Here is a 23,546-nt window from a genome sequence, read left to right on the forward strand (position 1 = left end):
CTATTTTTAGCACTGGTCAAGCTCACGCATGCGTACTCGAACGTGAAAACTGATGAGCGGTCACCCTTAGGAATGTCCTCCATAAACTGACCAGTGGTACTAAACTCCTCCCACATGTGGGCTGTGTTCCAAAAATGCCCTTATATGTACCTAAACTGTGAAAAGAGTATACCGCCTACCTTTTTATTACTGTTAAACTTGTATAAAAGAGGTCGCGCACCGATGTTCGGTGTGATACTTCTTGCATTGCCGAAGGGTGCTGTCGGAATGTACCACCACCCCATGGGGTCTTAATAAACTTGTCTTTTGCATTTTCCAGTTTCCGTGCCAACTTCTATTCTATGGTGTTCGAGAGTTTTTGCAGAGTATGTAGACCTGACGAAACCCAATACCACAGTGCTATAGTTGGGTGTTTCGTTCCCAGTGAAGGACAAATGTAATTATGTTATTTGTGCAGGCCTCTACTGCCTCATTTTCCAACAGCTTTGCTATTTAATACTCTCACAATAGCTCAAAGATTGTCCTTGGATTCACACTAATAAATCCTTAGCTCAGTTCGAAGGCACTGCACTTTTCTCCATAACGATTATTTCCTGGTTGTGAGAAGTGTGTTTCAAACTTTTGGAGGGTTAATTTTCAAAGCAAAGCTAATGTAAATATCTGTTACTAGGCTTGTGGCACGTGCACTCTATTTTTGCACTGTAGCTACACCCCGGGTCACAGCAGCACTGCCGTTTGAGCGGAGCGTGTAATTTGAGCTGCCTCACTTCCTGGTTGCCATTCAGAGTGCCATCTTTAGGAGGTTAGCGGTCCAGGCACTCTACTCTCCAATGAGAGACCCTATTTAGGAGCAAGGAGGGTGTGGATGTGACAAAGGTGCTCCAAAGGCAAGCTTGTATGTGTCTGTCCAACCCCCTGGACAGTGCCAGGGGCCAGGGATGCAGTCAGTTTTTATTCGCAACACAGTATCCTCAATGTATAACCTTATGCCCAAGTCCAATTTATGGAGCTCTGCCCTGCAGGTATTAAGGGGGCTTGCTCAACTAAAGTCAACCTGTACAATAGTGCAGTCAGTAACCGTCCCCACTGTAATTTCTGCCTTAACACACATTGTAGTCCTAGAGCTACCCAACCAATATATAGAGGAGCAAAAGAATGCAAAGTGGTAGGAATTGGCCCGATAATCACAAACGCTTCTGTGGTGTGCTAATTAATGCCCCCTCCCTTATTAACCACAAAACAGAAATTCATGATGTAATTCTCTCTCTGTGTCTTGACTGTGTGTTCATTACAGAAACCTGGGCCAGTGAGGACTCTGGTTCTCATCTGGTGGTGGCGGTCCCGTTGGGCTATGCCATTACCAAACAACATCGTCAAGGCCTTGGGGGTGGGGGGCTGGCTGTCACTGCATGTGATGAACTCAAAAGTACTTTAGATTCAATGGCAAAGAGTATAGAGGAGAGACTCAAAATCTCCACTAATAACACTTCTTCTGGCCTCCTTGTGTATCGTCCGCCAGTTCCAGATGCTAATTTTCTAGAGGTGTGATGCAAACTTGGGAACCATATCTGATGCATGCTAATTTTGCCATTCCTGGGGCTTTTTAATTTTCAATTTGATGACACCTTTTGCAAAGATTCTGCCTCTGTATTTGAACTTATGTCCAATTTTCCCAGCTGATAAAAGATTCTATCCACTCAGCAGGCCATACCCTGGATGATATATTCACAAATCATCCTGATTTGGTAATGGAGCATGGACATCCCCGGAATTGGGTAGATCATCAGGCAATCTTATTCAAACTACTTTTCTTGCAGTCTACTCTAGGTGCTGGTCCTGCCTCCCCTAAATTCATATCATGCAGAATACAAGTAAGATCACCTTGGAAGGCCTGGACTGAGCTCTTAACCTCTCGACCACCAGATCTGACAGTTCCTTTGTGTATGGAGCAGAAGGTTTTCGAGACTGGATAAATGGGTCTTTCAGTGCTGAGGTGCCTTTGAAAGTTATCAGGTCCACCAGCCACAAACCCATGGCACCCTGGTTCTCAGAGGAACTCAAGAGGAAATGGGAGGCAAACCCCAGCACTTGAGCAAAAGAGAAGCACGAGACCCTGTTACTTCACTACAGACAGTCTATTGGGCTGCCTAAAGCGCCTTTCTTTGTGGAGAAAATTAGGTTGCTAACAACTTATTTAAACAACTTTTCAAAGTAGTGATAGAACTGTTTATTCTTCCTACTCAGTGCTCTTTGAATTCATCTCACGAGTTCTCTGACAGAGTTGCACTCTGTTTTTGGGACACTCTTCTCCGTATATACGCTGAGTTTTATTCACCTCTGGTTAGCGATCTTCTTCCTGAAAATCTCTCTACCGGTCCTCCTCCCACTCAGCTTGTTGAATTTCCACCCATCTCTCTTCAGCAAACAAAGGACTTACTGCTAAATTTAAAATCTGGTTCTCTCTCAGATCCTTGCTCTCCCAAAAATCTTTAGCTGGCACCAAACCCCATCGTCGATTTCCTACAGAATGTGTTTAACTCTACGCTTCAATATGGTAGTTTTCCTACTTCCTGGGAAAAAGCAATCATCAAACCAGTACCTAAAAAAACAAATGCGGATCCAGATGACTTGAAAAATGCCCTCCTGCTATCCCTACTGGCGACCCCCACTAAGATCTTTTAAAAAACGTATCAATCAGAAATTGGTTACATTTATTGATACCCATGCTGTCCTTGATTCATCTCAAAATGGGTTTAGGAGTAGCCACAACACAGAGACTGCCCTTATTGTGGCTGCTGACAGTATCCATCACCAGGTCGATCAGTGCAGGTAATGCTCGATATGTCTGCAGCATTTGATACCGTCTCGCCCTTGTGTATTATACAATGCCTGCAGTAAGCTAGTTTTGGGCAGGCTGCCATGAAGCTTCTTCACACTTTCTTATCTAATAGAATGCAAATTGTGAGGTATGGTTGTTTCAAGGTGAAGGCTTTCAGCCTTCTTTGTGGAGTGCCTCAGGGCTCACCCCTAAGCCCTTCTCTTTTTAATCTTTACGTGGACCCTGGCTGAGCTTGTGCGCATCATTTGGGTTCCTAGGTGCTATCTAACGCAAACAACCACAAATCATTGTGTGACAGAGAAGTTTAACCAATGTATGTCTAGCATTAGCAGCTGGATGAGAGATGACTCTTAAAAACTTACTGCAGACAAAATGAAGGTGCTGCTGTTTGGAACTTTGGATTCCATCTAGTCCAACATCTGGTGGCCAAAGGTTAGCGTTCCCATCCTAGGCTAATCAGTCAAACATCTGGGTGTTATCTTTGATGATACCTTGAGTTTTGATGTGCAGGTCAGTTTTACCACTAGCACTTGTTTCCTGACTATTAGGACTCTGAGAAAAATCTTCCCTTTTATTTCACTGGAACTGCACCATTCATTCATCATCACTCTGATCACCTCACGGTTGAACTATTGCAACACACTGTATTGTGGTATATAAATAAATAATACCGGATCTATTTTTGACTGGATATAGTAATAACAGATAGCTCAATAAATAAGAGTCAAGATTCGAGGTAGTAGGAGTTTTGCAGGTTTAATACAGCATAAAGGACAGGAACAGGACAACCTGCAAGATCTGGGATGGCTAGCTAGCACAACTTTAATAACAGTGCACAAGCATATATACTAAAACAGTTTCATTACAGTACATACAATAGGCGGAGCAGTGGGTGTGGTGCATAGCAGTCGCGAAAGATAAGGGTGAAAGTGGGTGTAACAGGAGGCGTATACATAGACATGTGATGTAAACGTAACAGAATATGTCATAAATGGGGCGGAAACATGGAGGGGCTACCTAAGGAGCCGGGACCTCTAACCTAATGGTGCGCGCAAACTGACAATGACGTGTTACTAGGAGAAGCTGGGGGCTATGACTTCTGCGCTAGGAGCAGAGACTGAAGTCTGGAGAGTCAGGGCGACATGTACCTAGACACTATCTAGTATCTGATGTTTGGAGAACATGTTGATAGAATCCAAAAGTTATCGGGGTAAAGGCTAACAGATTCTAAGACTGGTGCATGCATTATTCTTCACGTAGTGCGTGTTGAGGAATATTAAATGACCATTAAATGCAGTATTTCTCTTACATGGAGACGTAAAGGCTAGACCATGACGGAAACTATTGATGCGATTCAGTAGCTTAGGAATGCAGAGAAGGAGGGCTGGACTGATAACTAGAATCATAACATACTCTTGGCAGACTAGCAGGCAGAGCCAGGCCGAGCCGGGCACTGTGAGTCAGGAAGTAAGTGAAGGGTCAGGAATACAGGTGGGGGCTGTATCGCTCCTCAGCGAGGGCTCAGGAGACAGGAGCTGAATCTGGTGTCCGGGCCCTTTTGAGGCCTGGAAACGGGGACTTTTCAATGAAATACCGTGCACACTGAGAAACGTGGCAACGTAGCTTTACATAGGTCTAATACTCGTAGCTTGCACGAGAACTGGAAACTGGCATACTAGAGATGGACACAACTATAATTGCGTCTTTAACCAATCACGGGGGATACATATGCATATTAATCATGCACATGCAACATAAGATGGGGAACACGTAGGGACACAGAACATGGCAAAATTTACTTTTCCACATTCCCTCCTTGTCACTACGTTTCCATCAGGAAACATCAATATTCATGATACCATCTATCATTTCATACAGTATCATTTGCTCGTCTCGAATTGCCTTGGAACGGGTTTTAGGACGGGACTTGGGACTAGGAATACAAGAGGTAGCACAAATGCCGCAAATCGCAGGGCCACATTGTATACAGAGGCAGCAACTGAATATGATCGCTACTGCAATACCTAGAAAGGACAATACTTTCCATCCCCAGGCAGAAATCATATTCCAGAACCAACCGGACCATGTCCAGGTGCCTGGGTCTTGGTGTAACATATGGGCAATTTTATGCAGTCTGGTTATAGCTGAATAAACAGACGGCGCGTTATTAGGAATGAAAATGCAACAACTAGATCCGATGACTCTACATGCCCCGCCCCTATCGGCCAGTATGACGTCAAGGACGAGACGATTCTGGAGCACGACAATTCTCATAAAAGATTGCTCTTCGGTTAAGTTACCTAGAGCAGAGGTAGTCTCAATCACTACTGCTTCAAGGGTTCTGGTTAATCTACGTATCAGTTTACTATTCACGACAGTACCTAAGTAGGGGAAGAAACCTTTATTGATATCTATATATTGCTCTAGAGCAGTTTCAGTATAATCGACAATCGGGAGGTCTCTCTTGTGTCTAGTATGTACTAGGTGGGAGTTTCTATGATAGTCAGGTGGGGCTAGGAAAACTGGTGGCAGAAGGAATGCAATGTAACATGTACCATCCCAATCAAGGGGCAGACGAACATATGCGGTCTGACCACAAACAAAATAAGAATGACGTGAAGCTTTGAAAATAGATTTCCCACTGTCACTATACTTGACAATAGTAGTACAATCACTATGGCCTACATGTACGGAACCATACTTTCTGACACATAATTCGCCTTTAACGGGTAATACTGACATAGAGGGTAAGTCTGGAGTAGTATCAGACTGAACATTCAGGACCATAAAATTCGAAGAATAATTACCCAGATTATAAACTTCATTTTCTAGATCTAACCCTGTTCTATGGGGAAGACCTTGCTTGTCTGGAAAACATGTACTATTAAGAAAAGACATATCTGTCGAGGATGACGGTAACGTGGACCATGCTCCACATGAACCGTTATGTGAAAATGGATAAGGAAAAAGTGGTAGAACTCCCTTCGGTGTCTGAAAAGGGGGGAGTCGACCACACACCCAACAATTAGTGGCATTGCTGGTCTGGTGTGAATAATGTAACATGCGGATAAAGGAATTATTTCGCATAGCAAGACGATAAGAAAGTTCATGAGGAGGCAGATCACTAAACGTATGCTCTACTGTAGTATTAGAAGTCTTATTTACATGAGGAATTGGAAAACATAAATGCAATGCATAACTCGTGCAGATAATCATAAGGCTGAGATATAGCAGAAAACATAAAATAATAATGCAACTTTTAGAGTTCTCACTAACTCTCTCTCTGTGGGGGTCTATTTTATACATGTCAGAAACCTGTCTAACCATTTCACCTAGGGGAGGACTTAGACAATCAAACTGGCTGACTTATTTTACTAGACCTTAATTTCAACTTATACTCCTGTTGCGGAGTTTTCTCTAACAGGGAGGGTTTTGTATCAATGTCTTTTGCGGGACAGTCCTTGAGAATAGTACTTTGGCAGTCTTCAAAATCCTCGGAAATGTTCTTGGAAACAGTCTTTAGTCCATAAAATTTCTTTACGTGAGACAGATGGACCCACCCCTTCCTGCCTTCCAGCTTGACGGCAGTACGGGTGGCCAGGAGGACCTGCTTTGGCTCCTTCCAGCGAGGCTCCAGCGGACTTGAACGATCAAAGTTCCTTACAAGAACCAGACTTCCGGGAACGATTTCATGCGGTGCCACCTCGGTATTGTCTGGAAATGCGGCGGCAACCTGTGAACGACAAGAGTGTAGGGCAGACATCAAGGAAGCTAGGTAATCTGTCAGCATATTACTTGAAACATCTGTAATACTTCGGGGTCTAGGTGTACCCCACATATTAGGGGGGCGGCCGAAAACAACCTCATAAGGGGACAGACCTGATCTGGAATGTGCGACCATGCGCATATAAAACAGAGCGACTGGCAGAGCTACTAGCCAGTCCACACCTTTCTCTTTACAAACTTTAGCAATGCGGATTTTCAGGGTTTGATTATGTCTCTCTACTAGACCGGCTGCTTCAGGATGGCGTACACAATGGAACTTCCACTGGTACCCTAACAAAAGGGAGATGTGTTTCATGAGCTCAGATGAGAATGGCTGGCCGTTATCAGAATATACGACCCTAGGGAGTCCATAGCGGGGGAAGAATTCACGAACCAACTGCTTGGCAGTGGTCGCGGCTGTGTAATCTGGAACTGGATATGCTTCTGTCCATCTGGACAAAGCGCATACAACTACAAGGACATACTTGAAACCTCGACATCGCTCCATCTGAATATAATCCATCTGGAGGACTTCAAAAGGGTGGTCAGGAGGCTGGAATCCCCCTTGTTCCACCGGGACACTTTTACCTGGATTAAACTGGCAACATATCATACAGGTACGGACTTTCTGCTTGGCTGCAGCTCGTAAATGCTTGTTGGACCAAATGTTCTGGATACTGTCTAACATAGCTTTTTCTCCTAGATGTGCTGGACTATGTGCGGTATTGATAATGACTTGAACCATAGAGTCGGGGAGAAACCATGTGGCTTTTCCCTTCGTCACCCATCCCTGATCTGTCTGGACCCCTCCTTGTTCGGACCATTTCTTGATTTCATCGGGAGTAGCATGTAACTGGATATCTATGACATCTTGAGTAGGGTCCTTAACTGTCATACATGTAATCGGATCTGGAGTATGTGTCTGTGTCGGATTAACTGAAATGTCTAGAGCCTGTGCTGTAAGCTTGGCTGTACGATCTGCTAGATCATTACCCTGGGAAATAGTGTCAGTAACTTTCGTATGTGCTTTGCACTTCATGATAGCGATAGATGTCGGTAAGTGTATGGCATCTAACAGAGCTTGAATAAGGAGACCATGCTGAATCTTGGTTCCATGAGAAGTCATGAAACCTCTCTCCTGCCAGAGCACTCCAAAGTCGTGTACGACTCCGAATGCATAACGTGAATCTGTATATATGTTAACTTTCAGGTTCTTGGCGTGTATGCAGGCTTGGGTCAGAGCAACTAGCTCTGCTGCCTGAGCAGACAGGGTATCAATACGGTGTGTTTCAATAACTTTAGTGTCAGTAGTCACTGCATACGCGGCTACTAGATCTCCTGTACTTGTTCTCATACATGAACCATCCACATAAAGTGTCAGGTCAGGATCTGGTAATGGAATATCTGTCAGATCTTGTCTTGGCTTAGTCATAATGTTAACAACTTCCACACAATCATGTGTGGCAGGATTTGAATTAACTGACGGTAACAGTGTAGCAGGATTTAGAACGTTGCAGCGTCTGATTTCTATGTGTGGCTGGAACAGTGTCAGTTCATAACCTGTCAAACGTGCAATTGTCAAGTGCTGAGTCTGTGTTCGGTTTAAAAGAACTTCCACGGAGTGTGGAACTTGTACTGTCAAGGAATGTCCTAATACTATGGAATCACTTTGTCTGATAGCTAGTGCTGTGGCTGCAACTGACTTGAGGCACGCAGGCAAAGCCTGGGCTACTGGATCTAATGTGCTCGAAAAATAAGCACAGGGCTTGTATTGTCCTGCTTGATCTTGTGTGAGAACAGATAATGCTGTACCATCACGTTCTGTGACAAAAAGTGTAAAAGGCTTACTGTAATTCGGTGTAGCTAGAACAGGAGCTTGGCATAAAGCTTTCTTTAACTCATTGAAACTAAGTGTATGTTCAGATGTCCAAGGGAGAACAGTCGATACGGCTGCCTCCTGTGTCGTTAACTGTATCAGTGGCTTGGCTAGAAATGCATACTGAGGAATCCATTGTCTGCAATAAGAAGTAAGGCCGATAAAAGCACGTACCTCCTTCTGTGTCTTGGGCTGAGGAAGACTCGCTATTAACTGGATACGGTCGGGTGTCAACTGCCTACCCCACTTGGACAGTAAGTGGCCTAAGTAGATCACTTGCTGGACACAGAATTGAAGCTTTGAAGGGGACACCTTGTGCCCCATCTCGGCTAGGAAATACAAGACTGTAAGTGATGCTCTCTCGCAAGCACGTTCAGAACGGGCTGTGATCAGTAGATCATCGACATACTGGAGCAGGGCAGTGTCAGCTGGCATGTGAATGTTGTCTAGTTGTCTCTTAAGTGCTTGACTGTAAATACTAGGACTTTCTGTGAAACCTTGAGGAGCGCGTGTGAATTTATAGCTCCTTCCATTTAAACAGAATCCGAAAAGAAACTGGCTGTCTGGATGAATGGGGACACTGAAAAACGCGTTCTTGAGGTCTATGACTGTGAAAAATGAGGCTTCGGAATCAATGGCTGTCAATAGGGAAGAGATATCTGGGACAACTGGGTACTGGGGAATAATACATTTATTGAGTTCTCGAAGGTCAATCACTAATCGATATACTGGGGGTGCATTTGGATCAGTACGTTTCATGACTGGAATGATCGGAGAATTACATACATTGGAGTCAGTTTCTACAACTACTCCTTGAGCCATGAGCTCATCAATTATTTTGGATAAGGCTGCTACAGCCTCAGGTGGCAATCTGTACTGTCTGATCCGTGGCAAGACTATACCTTGCTTGAGAGTCACACGATGGGGTGTGATTTGCATGTAACCTACATCAGTTGGACCTTGCGCCCATAGATGCTGCGGAACATTAGACAATCTCGGATCAAAATCTCGTAAGACATAGTGACCCTTGAAGTCACGTAAAAACAACCGTATTCCCTCTGGGGAGCAGCAAATAACTGCACCTAATTCTTTCAGTGTCTTAATGCCTAACAGATTTTCTGGACATGATTTCGTAAGTAACAGATCAGTAGTACGGGACAATGGACCTACTTCTAGAGTAACTGGCTTAGATATCTCGTTTACAATAGGCTTTCCTGAAAATCCAAGGGAAACATTTCTAGAGCCTGAGAGCGGAGCCCCTGGAACCTCGTCGTGACTTATGGTAGTCCTACTTGCCCCTGTATCAATCAGAAACTTTCTGTCTTTCCCTAGTACTTGACTATGAACATAGGGACCTTCTTGATCTACAGGAATCTCGATGAGAGGCAAGCCTACCTCCCTCTCTAGGCTGTTTCATGAATACTGTTGATACTCTGGGTACTCTGTCTGGGCATACTGCTACATCTGCTGTGTAACATGCTGTGTTGCAGCAATAGGCTGCGGTGCTGGAACTGTCTGTTGTGCATTCTGTGGCTGAGAAGTCTGTGAAACTTGTTCTTGTCTAGGCGGACGTGGTCTTTCTTTAGTCTTACCGGTAGCTATATTGTGTTTCAGAACTGCACACTCGTTTATATAATGACCTGGCTGTTTACAATAATTGCAGGTCCCTTTAACGGGAGCTGCAGGATGACTGACTTGATTCGGACCCCTCTTCTGACTGTCTTGAGGAACAGATTGTGCAACTAATACTTTCATTTTCGTGTCTTTCATACGTTTCCTTTCATGTTCTTGCTCTTCTCTGATTCTATTCTGGTGATACTGAAGCATCTGAAGCATTTGTGACGGAGTATTAGCTTGCCATGTACTTTCGACTTTCAAAACTCGATTCTTAACTTGTGGACTGGAATTCTCGACTAATTTAGTAACAAAAAGATGAGGGTATGACTCGCTACTCGTCTTGAGTCCACTGTTAATGCTAAAACATTTCTCAAACCTAGAATAAAAATCACTCGTATCTTCGTCTGGTTTCTGTTTACAGGCTGAGATTGCATCCCAGTCTTCCTTTTTAGTTGCTAACAATCTAGGCAAAACTTGTATTAATAATTCAGGTAATTCTTTACATTTGTCTCCAAGACCGGTACCTGGTACTCGTATCTTATCTTCAGCTTCTAGAACTGCCCAATCGATCTTTTTCTCTCCCACCTCCCATTCTTTTTCCTTCAGTTTTTCGTATACCCCTGCGGGCAATAGGACTTTCAACATTTTAATAATATCTGGATACGTGTATTCTCCCATACGGAGCATGTCCTTTAATTCTCGGTGGAACCCTGCTGGATCTTTGTCGTGACAGGGAATTAATTTCTTCATTTCTAAGAGTTCCATTTTTGTAATCGGGGTGTAAACAAATACTCGTTGCATTTCACCATCTGCTGTCCTGACTGGGTGTACTTCTCGTAGCGGGTGCTGTCTATCTATGTAAAACGGTTTACTTTCTGGAGGTGAGACATGAACAAAATGCGGGTTCAAAAACGTTCTATATTTGTGACGCTGTTCTAGAATAACACTAATTAAATCGGTACCTAGACCTTTCCATCTATACTGGAGTAACTCGTTCAGGACATCATGTAACGGACCTGGATCGGAATGTTGACCCTCATAGAGTGTAATGAGGTGCTGAATCATATACATACCCACCAGTCGCTGCTCGGCTGGGGGCAGTTTCAGAAACATTTGTGCCACTATTTCGTCCGGAAAAGTGGTAGAATCAGAAGTCCATCGGACTGCTGATCGGGCTAGTTCTTGGTCATGCATAGTACTTAACTCACTATAACCAATTCGTGATTTCAGGATATGATCGGTAGCTTGAAATACTTGTTCTAGTGAACCTTGTTCCGGTGCTGGATAATGAAAGATTTTCTTGTGTTCCAGACGTGAATGTCGGTCGGAAAGTCTAGTTTTACCGACATACGCTATTCTAGCGGTATTCTCGTCCTCTACCTCTTCTGTAGGAGAGTCATTCTCTTTCTCGCTTACTTGTGCTGTTTTACGTTGTTCGTGTAACCTTATTATTTCCTTACGAATTTTCTTGTACATACTCTCTATACTACTGATGGTTCTGTGTTTACCCTCGGCTATATTATCACTCCACCTTGTCAGAGTTCTCATTTCGGTCGGATCTTTGGACGGGTAATCTTGTTCCCTTATTAAACAATTAATCAGAAACTTTAATATCATGAGCTGGATCTCAGCTTTCCTTTGAGACATGGTTTCGCCAATACTTTCTGGATCATCCCCTGTACGGATGAAACGATATATTCTGTCTAGATCCTCTTTCATATCCGGTAGGGTGTCCAAATACCCGGTCACCCGTCTTACACGTATGGAATATATAACCGTACTATCATCGCCTGGGACTGGATCATAGCGGCATTCAGTAAGGGCTCGTCGGATTTCTGCAACGGACTTATATTTGGGCGTACGCTGTAACGCACGTTCATGTAACTCGACTAACGTTACACGTTGGTGTGGTGGCGGGGTACCAGGAGGACCTCCTCCTGCGGCCCCTATACTGGAATCGTCGACTGATACTCTTCGTGCTGGCGCGGCGGGAAATTGTAATGTGGGCTGGACCGGGGGTACCGTAGCAGGTACTGCAAAAGGTGCCCCGGTGTCTGGAGGAACAGGAATTGCATTATTTACAGGAACTGGCGGAACAGGATTTGCATATTCCGGGACTGTGTCGTCCAAATAGGACGAGATAAAAATATCAGCTGCGGTCGGTTTGTGACGTAGCTTGATCGGAACTAAGGGTGGCGGAAAATTACTGGATGCCTCCGGGGTCGCTTTTGGCAAGCCCTCGGCAAGAAGAGGATACATACCCTTAATAAGGGCATGCCTCTGTCTGTCTAACTGTTCGGTTTTAACTTGTTCACCTATCTCGATTAATTCCCTTTCTTGGGCTCTTTCTGTGGATTCTCTACTTAATTCTGACTTTCTGATTTCTTTTTCGGTTCTTTTATGAGATTCTTTGCGCCATAACTCGATGGCGTCTTTCTGTGACTGTCTGGCTTTCTTTTTCCATAATGCTTCTTCTACTCGCATGATGCACTCGGCATCCCACGTACCTGATACGGGCCATCTATACTTTTCTTCTAACTCTTTGGTGTACTCTACCCATAAATCTAGATACAATATGGCACTTATGCCATGCTTTTGATACATAAAGTGACCTGGGCTGTCCCTAGGCGGGACAGGAACTGCTGCTTCTAACAGACCCTTTCTGGTTTTTAACTGACGTAGTTTGGAAAACAAAGGCATGACTGAACTGTAGTCTAGACACAATACAATACAAAATGAACACGATAATTACACCACTTTCATACCACGACATTAAAATACATAAATGACATTTTAAAATAACAGTTCTGACAAAATACTACCTGGAATACTGAAAACAGAATACATGAATTTCTCGAGAACAGAACTGACTAGAACAGAAACTAGATGCACTGCTAAAACAGTACGAACTTACCGGTCTCATAAGAGACACGTCAGGACCCGCATCCACCGGAGTGGACACTTCGTGTTGGGTCTGTGTACCACCAAAACCCACGGACCAGAGTCAATTAGATTGACCCTGTCTAGATACTACCCCAGCAACGGTACTCACCGGGCAGCAAGAACGGAAGGCCTCGGACTGGACTGGACTGCTTCGACGCCGGACGGACGAACTTCGGACTTCAGTTACGGGTGGGCCTCCGGATACCTCGGACCTTGGACTCTCGGCTTGGGCTCTGGTCGGGACTCGCCGCGTTCCTCCACCGCCTCGTCTGGATGCTGGACCGCAACCTCCGTCTCCTCCGTGGGCCTGAGGGATACTTGAAGCAGAAATATCTGCACGTGCACGGTATGGTTCCGTCACGGCTGCAGAGGATCAGGGGGCCTGCGTGGCTTCACCGGCGCGTGGGGAAAGGGCAAGTCCCTATTCGGGCGCCATTATGTGGTATATAAATAAATAATACCGGATCTATTTTTGACTGGATATAGTAATAACAGATAGCTCAATAAATAAGATTCAAGATTCGAGGTAGTAGGAGTTTTGCAGGTTTAATACAGCATAAAGGACAGGAACAGGACAACCTGCAAGATCTGGGATGGCTAGCTAGCACAACTTTAATAACAGTGCACAAGCATATATACTAAAACAGTTTCATTACAGTACATACAATAGGCGGAGCAGTGGGTGTGGTGCATAGCAGTCGCGAAAGATAAGGGTGAAAGTGGGTGTAACAGGAGGCGTATACATAGACATGTGATGTAAACGTAACAGAATATGTCATAAATGGGGCGGAAACATGGAGGGGGCTACCTAAGGAGCCGGGACCTCTAACCTAATGGTGCGCGCAAACTGACAATGACGTGTTACCAGGAGAAGCTGGGGGCTATGACTTCTGCGCTAGGAGCAGAGACTGAAGTCTGGAGAGTCAGGGCGACATGTACCTAGACACTATCTAGTATCTGATGTTTGGAGAACATGTTGATAGAATCCAAAAGTTATCGGGGTAAAGGCTAACAGATTCTAAGACTGGTGCATGCATTATTCTTCACGTAGTGCGTGTTGAGGAATATTAAATGACCATTAAATGCAGTATTTCTCTTACATGGAGACGTAAAGGCTAGACCATGACGGAAACTATTGATGCGATTCAGTAGCTTAGGAATGCAGAGAAGGAGGGCTGGACTGATAACTAGAATCATAACATACTCTTGGCAGACTAGCAGGCAGAGCCAGGCCGAGCCGGGCACTGTGAGTCAGGAAGTAAGTGAAGGGTCAGGAATACAGGTGGGGGCTGTATCGCTCCTCAGCGAGGGCTCAGGAGACAGGAGCTGAATCTGGTGTCCGGGCCCTTTTGAGGCCTGGAAACGGGGACTTTTCAATGAAATACCGTGCACACTGAGAAACGTGGCAACGTAGCTTTACATAGGTCTAATACTCGTAGCTTTCACGAGAACTGGAAACTGGCATACTAGAGATGGACACAACTATAATTGCGTCTTTAACCACTTCAGCGCTAATGACAAGGGTAACTCGTCATGGACTTTCCATTGATTTCAATGGAAAGTCAATGGAAGCTCATCAGGTGCCTTAGCAGCCAAGTGGTTAACCAATCACGGGGGATACATATGCATATTAATCATGCACATGCAACATAAGATGGGGAACACGTAGGGACACAGAACATGGCAAAATTTACTTTTCCACAGTATCTTAACATCAACTTCTCCTCCATGAACAAACTTCAAGCTGCTCAGAATGCCACTGATTGCCATATTCTTAACATCCCCAAACATCACTTGGTCAGAGACAGGATTATTTCCCTTCACTGGCTCCCACTGAGAAAGCAAATTACTTATAAGGCTCTCTGCATGGTCTTCCAAGTCCTTCACCCTAGAGGTCCCAGACAAATTAACTCTCTCTTTCACTAGTATTCTCCCGGTAGGTCTCTGAGATCCTCTCTTTAAAAAGGTGGCAATCCCATGACACCGGAAAGCCAGATAAGGTGGGTATTCCTTTTCAGTTGCTGCAGCCAAACTTCGGAACACACTGCTTGCTCACATTTCTGAAGCAGATTTCTTCCCTGTATTTACCAAACACCTGAAAACTTGGCTTTTTCATTATAGATCTTTTCTGATTTAGTGCTTTGTCTCTGGTTTTTGTTTATCTTTTTGGCCCAGCGCTTTGACAACTTTGGGTTTAATGCGCTTTATAAAACTCCTTTTCATTTAATTTCCTTTTTTGCTAGAGGAACGGTGTTAAGCATTTCAGAGTACCAACATGGATGATAAGTAATTGACACGACTTAAAAGAAATCCATCGCCAATATGTAAAATAAAGCAGATTTTTATATGAATCTAGAAACCGAAATTAAGTCAATCAGATGAGTATAACCGGATTTATGATTTTAGAAGCAAAATTAAATCAGTGCAAATCAGTACTGCAAAACTTTAGCATTGCGTCAATGGTAAAAAGCACTAGTGACAATTGGTCACTTGCAGGTCTAGTTGCGTGGAACCCAAGGAGGGTTAAGGTGATGCATGTCCCAGGACCAAGTTAACAACAGTCAGTTCAATTATACCTGGCTCAAGAAGCCCGGGTGCAGAGTTGTCCTGGCAGTCAGTGGTGCTGAAGCTGAATCCACGGATATCTTGTTTTATCACTTACACACTGCTGTTGAAGGAACAGATGCAAAAAGTCAGCAGTGGGGCCACTGCTGGCATTGAATGAAGGTGTTGAGGTGTTCCCTTGAGTTGCACCGTTCAAGTAATGTTGGTGGTTACCAGACTGTACACCAACAAGCATTGACAGCGGTAAAGTCAGCAAGAAAGTGTTTTGGCATATAGGGAAAAATGGTAGTCACCTGAAACTTGCCAGCTATCAGGACCAATGTTTCCTCTAATTTATTTCACCTGTGTGGAGCAGTGCAAGATCTTTGTGCACTGAAGTCAAGGCTTTGTGCACCAAGCATTCGAGCACAGCACTTGAGTATATAAACCTCCAGCAATTATCACTCTAAACCTTTGTTTACAATGAGAGCAAAAACAGGTGTATTTTACAAATATTGCTCCATTTAATAGTCTTGAGACAGTTTTGCAATCTAGATACAGATCATCATGACATGATTTGTTTACTCGAGTGGCGCCTACACTCCATTTTTAGAAAAGAACAGAAATCTGATGTGTGAGATGCCTGCTTCTCCCAGCGGTCCTTGTCCTTCTTTCAATGGTGATAACCTCTACCAAGGTCAACTTTGCCACCCAAAAGGTAGGCTTTTGTCCTCATCAGCATGTCCAAGTGATTCCTCCCATGTCTTTTTCTAAATTTAGACTTCATAGTGTTCATGAGGCTGAGGCCACATTGAAAGTCTGCGCTCAATGCTTGAAATGTTGCACAGACATCTACAAGTTGAGTTGTCACATTATATTGAGTAGCATTTTATCGAGTGGAATTTCACTGTCTTGTTGTAAACCACCCATGTTCTGCCACAAACATAATTATATTTTCTGTACTGTAGCATTTTCAGGTTTTTCACAATCACCCATGACCGAGGTATTCTTACACATTTACAAAAGTCTCTGTACAGTCTCAGTCCCAAAGTCAAAGTGTGATCATGTTGCTATTGCCTAGAATTTAAAGCTTGCCATCTCATACAGTTCATCTATAGAGAACAATTTTGCATATACTCGGAGAGAATTGAAATAAAAGAAAAATAGTCCCACTGTCAAACCCAGCTCCCAGTCGTAAAACATAGTTTTTTTTTTTTTAGCTTTCTTGCCCATAGGCCCATTCCGTACCTGAATTGGTGGGGTTGGAAGGAACAAGGAGAGAGAGAAAGAGAATATAGCCGGTCCTGTGGGGACCAGAGACTAGTTTAACGTAAGACCCTCCAAGATGAATCACTCTGATTTGAACAAGTGGCAGGCTTCCTGTAAATATAACCAAACCCTTTCTCCTTAATTTGACATTGACCAGTATAGACATGGAAAATTTAGTGGCCTCTGCCCTCTTTCAATGGGCTAAAAAAGACATTACATATCTTGGCATTCAAATCCCCTCAGGTTGTCAGGCTTGTACCGTGCCAATTACACTGCACTTAACAACTGAAGATAGACATCAAATGATGGGCACCTATATATACATCACGGCTTAGACGTATATATTTAATAACAATGACTGCCTTACCTAGGGTACTATGGGGCACATGCATCATGCATTTTACTGGTCGCAAAGAGGCTGATTCGCAGAATCGGACGGTTTGTGACCGGTAAAATGCTATTTGCGATGCATCAAGCCCAAAGGCATTCGCAAAACAGGTAATCGCACTTTTTGCAATTATCTATTTCGCGACTGCAGTTAGGGAATTGCAAATTGTGATTCCCTAATTGCGATGCATTATGCATTCGTAAATTGCATTTTTACAATTTGGAATCACAAATTGCCATCAGCTTCAAGTTGATGTTAATTTGCGATTACTTAAAAAAATGCACAAAAATGCAATTTTCAAAGAGCATTGTGGTGCATGCTCATGCCCTTAGGACATGTGAGTGCACCACATGTGCATACTTACCTTTGTTGGGGATGCATCAGGGTGGCCTTTTGGCCGCCTTAAAATTGCATGTATGTATGTATGTATGTATGTATTTCGACTTATATAGCGCACAAATCACCCAGGGGTCTCAAGGCGCTTGCTTAGGGAACCCGTCCTGGTATTCCCCTGTGAGATACCCCGGCAGGGTATCCACAAGGTGAAAGCCAGGCATCCCGCCGCGAGGGGCCGTAGTGGAGATTAAGCAAGCTATTGCCCAGAGTCGCAGAGTGTGACCCCGTGAGTCGAGTAGGCACCGGAGCGAGAATTGTCGAGTCCGTGGAATTTTTGAGCCCGAGACCCGCCGAGGCGGGGAATCGAACCATGGTCCACGGCCGATCTCAGCTTCCTGGTCTGCCGCCTCTAACCACTGAGCCACGCTTCTCCACACATGTGCAATTTGCGATTACCTATTTGGTAATTGCAAATTGCGAATGCTGTCCCATTCATTCGTATGGTCCTCTAGGCCCATAGGAATGAATAGGAAGGCATTCCTTAATTGCGAATCTCAATTTGCGATTTGCAATTAAGGAATGTGTAGGAATCGATAACATTTTAGCGAAACTTACATCCATGAGGAATTGCGATTCCTTAATAGCGAGTCCTTAAGAATCACTATTAAGGAATTGATAATCCTTCCACCCTGTCACCAGGCAGGTCACGCCCCTCACCGCCACGTAGCCCCCTGTGTGACCGGTGCCCCGCTGCCACTGCCGCCCATTGTTCATTATCCCACCTGCTCGCCCGGACCTGCTGTTCTGCGCTCTGTCGCCCGCATTGTTTCTTCCTCGTTCGGTAATTAGTGCCTGCCTTACCCCTCCATTTGCTTCTGTGTCCGCTGTTTGCCCTAGTGCCCCCTTCTCTGTGTCCCTGTCCCTTTCCTGCTGTGACCCCCACCGATTTCCCCGCCGCTGCCTCACCTGCGGCCCCACCCCTGCTATCCCATTCGCCATCCCGCTCCCGCCTCCCAGTTGCTCCTCCCTCCCACATCCCTTCATATGGAGGCCACAAAGAGACCGCGCAGCGGGTGCGCCACTGGCACGCCGAAGGCAAACCCGTCTGTGCCTGTCCGTGCCTGTACCACGCCCAGTGCCAAAACCCCTGGACCCCGCGAACGCCACAACACCAGACTCAACTAGGACGCCAGCACCCTCCACGCACTCAATGCCGGCCGAAACCACACCTGCTTCCAAGCCGCCCCGAAACGCACTCACGGACCATTCACCTGTGGCAGAACCACCAAACCTCCAAGGACCGGAAACAACCACCTCCGCTGCATACTCCTCAACACCCGCTCCGCACGCAAACACGCCGTCGAGCTCTAGGATCTGCTCAACACCTCCGCCTCAGACGTGGCCTTCCTGAACGAGACCTGGTGGAACGACTCCTCGGCGCCCGACATAGCCATAGCCATCCTGGACGCCTACAAGATCACCCTCAGGGATCGCAACAACGGAACCGGAGAAGGAATAGCCATTGTCCACAAGTCCAACCTCAAGGTCGCCACTCATGCAGATGACACCCTCAAAACTGCCGAACATCTGCACTTCCAAATCCACACTGACTCGACCACCACCCTCAGAGAAACACTCATCTAAAGACCACCCGGACCCCGAGCACAATTCAGCGACTCCATCGCCACCCTCGCCAGCACCCACGCACTCGCCTCCACGGACTTCATCCTCCTCGGGGACCTGAATTTCCACCTCGAGAGCAACAACAACGCCAACTCCGCCACCCTGATCGACAACCTCGCCAACCTCGGCCTCAGACAACTCGTCACCGCACCCACCCACGCCGCTGGCCACACACTGGACCCCATCTTCTCCACAGGCACCTACGTCACCTTCGACCACACCACCGAACTCCACTGGACCGACCACCGCTGAATCCATTTCACCATCACCAAACCAACCACGCACCACCGCACCCAACAGCTGCCTAGCCGCTGCTGGAGCAAAATCACCGAAGACCAGCTGATCACCACCCTCGCCCAGAACCCTCCCACCGACCCCACCAACCCAGACACCGCAGCCAGCAACCTCAGACAGTGGATCGGCGATTGCGCCAACACCCTCGCCCCACTCAAGAAACCCTCCAACAACCACGCCAGCAAGAGAGCCACATGGTTCACCGACGAGCTGCAGACCTCCAAACGTGCCTGCCGGAAGCTGGAGAAGATATGGCTCCACGAACGCACTCTGGACAACCACGCAGCCCACAAGGATGCCACTCACAGACATCACCACCTCATCAGATTAGCCAAGAGATCCTCCTTCCAAGACCACCTGGATTACAACGCACACAACAGCAAAGAGCTCTTTAGCATCATAAAGTAACTCTCCAACCCCAGCGCCAACGCCAACGACATACCGCCCTCACAAGAACTGTGCAACTCACTAGCCATCTTCTTCCACGCAAGATCGCTGACATCTATGACAGCTTCAACACCATGACTGCTCCGACTACGCAAGACCCCACCCCCATGTGAACACTACCAGCGCCAACCGCCTGACCTTCTGGTCCAACGTCAACGACGACGAGACACGCAAGGTCATGAACTCCATCCACTCAGGATCTCCGTCGGACCCGGGCCCACACCACGAATTCAACAAAGCAGACGCAGCCATCGCACCCCAAATACGGAAGGTCATCAACATCTTCTTCGAAACAGCAACATTCCCGGAAAGTTGGAAACACACCAAAATCAATGCCCTCCTCAAGAAGCCAAGGCGGACCCCAAGGACCTCAAGAACTTCCGGCCCATCTCCCTGCTCCCGTTCCCGGCGAAGGTCATAGAGAAAATCGTCATCATGCAACTGGCCCGCCACCTGGAAGACAACAACATCTTGGACCCGTCCGAGTTAGGGTTCAGACGAAACCACAGCACCGAGACAGCCCTCATCGACGCCACAGACGACATCAGGCGCCAACTAGACAACGGCGAAACATCAGCCCTCATCGGTCTGCCATCGCACTCTAAAGACACGCCTCCTAGAAGCTGGAATCCAAGGGAAGGCCCTTGACTGGACCACATCCTTCCTCTCCGGCAGAACCCAGAGCGTCCGCCTCCCGCCCTTCCGATCCGAGGCCACCAACATCATCTGCGGCGTCCCCCAGGGCTCATCCTTCTGCCCGACGCTGTTTAACATCTACATGGCCCCCCTCGCACAAGTGGCCCGCCAACACGACCTCTACATCATCTCCTACACCGACGACACCCAGCTCATCCTCTCCCTCACCAAGGACCTGCACACCGCCAAAACCAACCTCCATGAGGGAATGAAGGCCGTCGCCGACTGGATGAAGAATAGACGTCTGAAGCTGAGCTCGGACAAGACGGAGGTACTCATCCTCGGACCCACGCCCTCAGCCTGGGATGACTCCTGGTGGCCGGCCACACTGGGAACTGCACCGACACCCACCGACCATGCACGCAACCTAGGATTCATCCTCGACTCCTCCCTCTCCATGTTTAAACAGGTTAACACCGTCTCCTTCTCCTGCTACAACACCCTCCGCATGCTCCGCAGGATGTACAAGTGGATCCCGACCGAAACAAGAAGAACGATGACACAGGCCCTCGTCTGCAGCAGACTGGACTACAGCAGCGCACTCTATACAGGAATCCCAGCCAAACATATACAACGACTACAACGCATCCAAAACGCCTCCCCCCTACTGATCTTCAACGTCCCCCGCCGCAGCCACATCACACCCCACCTGAGAGACCTACACTGGCTCCCCGTCGACAAGAGGATCACCTTCAAGCTCCTCACCCACACACACAAGACACTCCACAACGCCGGACCAGCCTACCTGAACAGCAGACTCAGCTTCTACTCCCCCACCTGACAGCCCCGCTCCGCCAGCCTCGACCTCGTCTCTGTCCCCCGCATCCAACTAACGACCTACGGCGGCAGATATTCCTCCTACCTCGCCATCAAGACCTGGAATGCCCTCCCTACTCACCTACGGAAGACCCAAGATCTGCTGGCCTTCAGAATACTCCTCAAGACCTGGCTCTTCGAGCAGTAGCGGCACCCTCTCACCTCAGTGCCTTGAGACCCTCACAAGTGAGTAGCGCACTTCGCAAGTATTCTGATTGATTGATTGATTCCTTAGCTCGATGCATGTGGTCTGTTGTATATTGATTCTTCTTGTAATATGGCTGACTGTAGTCATTAGCCCTTCCGTAGTGTTTCCACCTCCTTAGTCTCCCAGAATACCTGTGAGTGTTCAAACTTATCCCCTGGGGTTCCATGTGTGTCAGTTGATGGATCTGGTCAGCTGGCGAGATGTGTACTCGGCTGTGTCCTACAATAAATCTACATGTAATCAACTAGACGTATCCTTTCCTCGATCTCCATCCTATTTACAACATTTTGGCGATGTTTTCTGCTGACCAGACCAGAGAAGAAACCATCAAACACAGCCTGAGCTACACCTCGCGAAGAGAACCCACTGCAGTCCACCTATCTGCTGCCAGTAACATTATCAAAAGGAGCATGAAACTGCATGAATGAGAGAAAGTCAAATGAAACTTAAGCAATTAGAAACTGTGACTACATTACTCATCCCTGGCAGCATTGTGCTACAAGAACCCAAGACTTGTTACCACACAACTGTGGTTAGAAGGAAGGTGTTGAGAAACAAAGCCGCGAAGTAACAAAAAATCTTTGAAGCGCAAGTATTTAAAGTGCCTTTAAAGTTGAGAAACCTGTTTAAAGCTGCAGCAAAGGTCAAACTAAATTACTTCTCAACTGGCTCCAGTTAAAACTAAGGAAAAGGAACTGCCTATCCTGTGAAACTCTTCTTTAGAATGAAAAGGAAACCGGTAACGTTTAAGAAATAGCTCCAAAGAATGTTTTCCCTCTGATTCCTGTAATGCTACTAATGGAGCGTCAGACACGAGATACAGCACGGATTTAAACTAAGTACTTTTAACTTTCAAGCCACAGCTGCTCATGAAAAACGATCACACAAACTGCCAAAACCGAAGGAATCACTTGGAAAAGCAGACACGCATACTGCCAAAAGGACATATCCTGCCAGAAAGGAGTGGATTACAGACACAAACGGAGAAAGGAAAAGAGGAAACAATATTTAAGTTCTCCTACCGTGAGTACAGTGAAATTTCCGTTTGCCTGTGAACACTGTTTGACTGTCTCCGTGCTGACCCACTCTTCACCATGGCACATTTCTTAATGATGACGTAGGAGTATTTCTGTGGGTCTCAGCGGAGAAGCAGCGTGTGGAAGAAGCTTGGGTGCATCATCTCGCAACGTGAAACGTCACAACGCGACGTAATGCAGCCATTTTCTGTCCTTCATTTTACTGTACCCTGTTTCCATGGCAACGTAGTTACGGGAAAATCATGAAATGAAATAGACCTTGAAATGCTTGCTCAAAAACTATTTCTCGTGTTTTGTGAGTGGCATTAACAGAGAGCGAAGATCAAAGGTCTGTTTTCACGCTCTATATCTTATTCTTGTCACTTTCCTGAGACAGCGCATGTCCCTATTTGACAAGAAAGCTTCTTTCGACAATGATATGCTGCGCTGCAAGGTTTATACAGAGAGTAAAGGTAAGCCAGCACATTCTCATCATTTTTGCAACAGCATTCAACACGGAAGTCTGCACTCGTGTTTTTTAGGTTTAGAATTTGTTTATGTGTGAAATACTTAACCACAGTACCACCTACTGGATCTTTTCGTAATGGTACCAGATCTGGGAATAATCTGGAAACGAGTTGAAGTGGATGGTACAAAATAAATTGAAAGCAACAATTTTATTTTGATGATCTACATGTCATGTCCCTCACTATATCAACTAGTGCCTTACAACTGTAATTAGTACTAAAGGAGATTTTGGCTGGACAGAGAATCTATGGACAAATGTTCAATAACTATCGCTGCACGGA

At 46.0% G+C, this 23,546-nt stretch overlaps 1 long non-coding RNA gene across 1 annotated transcript in view; it reads right to left on the minus strand.

The window, feature by feature from the left end:
• LOC144807943 (uncharacterized) overlaps window positions 1–22,827 on the minus strand; it is a 143,690-nt gene extending 120,863 nt beyond the window's left edge. Inside the window, exon 1 of the long non-coding RNA XR_013606531.1 lies at window positions 22,744–22,827. This is a non-coding gene — a long non-coding RNA (uncharacterized LOC144807943). The remainder of the gene's footprint in view (window positions 1–22,743) is intronic.
• Window positions 22,828–23,546: the final 719 nt, after the last annotated feature.

The sequence above is a fragment of the Lissotriton helveticus genome, chromosome 1_2, assembly GCF_964261635.1.
Source record: "Lissotriton helveticus chromosome 1_2, aLisHel1.1, whole genome shotgun sequence".
Taxonomy (NCBI): domain Eukaryota; kingdom Metazoa; phylum Chordata; class Amphibia; order Caudata; family Salamandridae; genus Lissotriton; species Lissotriton helveticus.